General features: G+C 40.7%; 1 pseudogene; it reads right to left on the reverse strand.

Annotated features, from left to right (window-relative positions):
- Positions 1-2,424: 2,424 nt before the first annotated feature.
- LOC112125612 lies at positions 2,425-3,271 on the reverse strand (annotated as a pseudogene).
- Positions 3,272-3,283: the final 12 nt, after the last annotated feature.

Raw genomic sequence — 3,283 nt, forward strand, 5'->3', positions numbered from 1 at the left:
ACAAAATAATGGAATATTATATATGGGACTTTGGAAATACAGAACAATCACCCAATATCAACCTCTCATTACTCAGTATGTCACAACAGGTTTTGACAAACAAAAAATCTATACAGCGGGTCGGAACATGTTTTTGTTTTTTTCCCCAGGGAAAATTTTGAGTTTTTGTCAAAAAAAAAATGGATACCGCCCAAGCTAATTATTTTCAACAATCAAAATCTAAAATATTTCAGCTGAAAACTGAACAATTTTTGGCCAAAAACTAAAACATTTTCAGACAAAAACGACCACCCTCCAAAATTTGTTTTTTTGTTTTGGGCGTTTCAGTTTCTGATGAAAAATCAATAATTTGCAAGGGAAGCATATACTTTCCATGAAAAATTTCATTTAATCAAACTCCCAATTCTCTGAAAAAAGTTTTGATGGAAAATTTTTGACCAGCCCTAATAATCTGGTTTGTCTGACTCAGTTAATTATCCAGGTCTAGAATGTTCTTCATAGTCACATCTTTGCATTACACTAAGGTGTAATAGAGATGGTTGGAAAATATTGGTCAAATAAGGTTTGGATTAGAAACAGGGTGAGGGTGGAAATCATTAACATTTTAGTGATTTTCCACCCTCATTTTCTTACCAGATCCATTGTGTACATCAGAGGAGCTTGGAAAGTTTCATTCACTAATGTCTGTAGAAATAGATGTGAGAGCTGTCAATGGATGTAATTATTTGCAAAATAAGCTCCATTTAAAATACAGAAGGAAGTCAAGCCATATCATTGTCTTTATTTTTGATGTTTTAAAAAACAAAATTACAAACAAATTGAAGTTGTGTGCCAATAGGTAGAATTTTGGACCTTATGTTAAAGCAAAAACATCGCTTTGACAAGCAGACATGAAGCACTGTGGTGTAAGACAGTGGAACTCTACTGAAGTCAAAGGACAATGTACACTAGGATCTACATCTGTGATTATTACATCTAGTTGGAAAACTAGGATTTTTGCCATGACAATTTTTACAGGAAAAATTCCCATTGACAAATTCCACCAGGAAATTACAGTATGGGAAATTTTGAAAACGTGGGAAAGATTTTTTGTCACCCTCCTTCTCACACTTTCTTACCATTTCCCAAAAATTTCCAGTTGGGAAAAGTGAAAGTGCTATTTATGTGCTCAACTTACTTAGGTAACTTTTGCAAGTTGGAAAAAAGACAGGAAGTGCAGAAAATCCCACAGTTTTGAAACAAATAATTTCAGAAACACCAACAAGTGTTGAGATTATTTTATTTGCAGAAATATTTCATTTTCACTGAAATTGTTTCTTTTCTAGACTTTCAACACAATATTTTTCTCCTGGGGGAAAAAAAAAAGTAAAATACTTTTTGATTAAACCCTATTTTCCTTTGCAAATTTTTTGGTTGGAAATTTTGTGGCCAGCTCTACTGCAGAGAATTAGGTTAGCATATATTATCTCATGAATTCAAAAAATCCTATAGACATTGTTGATCAAAAATACCTCCAACCAGTTAAAGGTGCTCACACAAAGCACCATTTAAACTGAAAGTACCTCCTTAACCCATGTGTAGGAAATTAGAATGACTGATCTATTGTTGCCATGACTTTTTACATATTGCTAATTAAAAAAACCTACTTTGATTCACTGTGACTCTACTAATTGAGGTTCAAAACTAATGAGAACTCATCATAAGATGTTTGACTCCCTCAATGCTCATGAAAGTCAACGTTGTGCTGGAATAAGGACTCAGCTCAGAATGACGACCTATTTTCTACAACCCTTATTCAGACTGGGGAGTGTGTTAGATCTCATGAGCTGCTCTGCTGCATCCTGCTCCTGCATGGCGCCCCATGGAAGTTAAAATGCAGGACTAGGGCCTTGCTCTCCGAAGTGCTATTTAAATCTATGGGAGTATTTTTTACTGAAGTTTGGATTTTCAAAGGGGCCAAAGGGAGTCAGGAGTCCAATTCCCATCAAAAGTTAATGGGGTTCATCATCTAATTCCTTTAAACCCCTTTGAAAATCGCAGTGTTAAGTCACTACCTAATGTGCCTGAATTACCACTGGTTTATTCCACTTTGTGCTGTGTAACTCCATCAATGTTCAGTGAAGTCATATAGACTTAGCACTGGAGTAGAACAGTGGGGAATCAGGCCCCATAGGGATTGCAGAATCAGGCCCTGAGTGAGAACTCCAGTAACCCTGTGACTTCAGTGGAACTGGGAACCCCAGGCTGAGATTTTCAGAGTTGCCTAAGGGATTTGGAGGCACAATTTCCATCACACATAATGGGAACTGCACATCCAAAAGCCTTTGGTGGCTTTGAAAATCTCATTCCGATGGCTGACCAGTCCCACAGTGAAGGTCAGCAAAGAGGCTACAATGGGCTACCCCAAATGCCTATTTCCTGATGTTAGTGACATTTATGACCCATCACTCTCCTCAAGGCCCCTTTCACTTCCACGTTCCGCAGCGTGTAGATAATGGGGTGCAGCATGGGGGTGAGGACCCCATACAGCATGGCCACCAGCCTGTCCTGATCTGGTGAGTGGTTTGACGAGGGGCGTATGTATGTGAAGATGGTCATGCCATAGAACAGACACACCACTGCGAGGTGTGAGGTGCAGGTGGAGAAGGCCTTGCAGTTGCCTTCAGCCGACTGGATCTTCAGGATGGCCGAGGTGATCTGGATGTAGGAGAACAGGGTGACCAGAAAGGCCCCCACGCTGAATATTCCCCCTATGATAAGGGCCACCATCTCTGTGAGGTACGTGGAAGCGCAGGATAAAGCCAGCACTGGGGGAACGTCACAGTAATATTGGTTGACTTTATTGGAGTGGCAGAAAGACAGGGAGAAGGTAAGCACTGTATGCAGCAGGGAGCGAGGAACCCAGTGACTCATGTCCCGGCCATCATCAGAATGCAGAGTCTCTTGTTCATAATGACCGCACACAGCAAAGGGTTACACACGGCCACGTACCAATCATAGGCCATCACTGCCAAGAGGAAAACCTCCGTCCCTGCAAGAGACACCAGGACAGAGAGCTGCAACAGCAGCCAGTGAAGGAAATTGTGTTGCTCTCTGACAAGACGTTTTCTCACACTTTGAGCATGGTAGCAGTGGGGTAGCAGATGTCTAACAAGGAGAGGTTGCTGAGGAAGAAGTACAAGGCGTTGTGCAGCTTAGCCTCAGTCCCTATGGCTATGAAGATGAGGCCATTGCCAGAGAGGGTTCTCAAGTAGATCAACAGAAAGGCAACAAAAAGGGAGAA

The sequence above is a fragment of the Terrapene carolina genome, unplaced genomic scaffold (genome assembly GCF_002925995.2).
Source record: "Terrapene carolina triunguis isolate 2854851 unplaced genomic scaffold, T_m_triunguis-2.0 Scaffold477, whole genome shotgun sequence".
Taxonomy (NCBI): domain Eukaryota; kingdom Metazoa; phylum Chordata; order Testudines; family Emydidae; genus Terrapene; species Terrapene triunguis.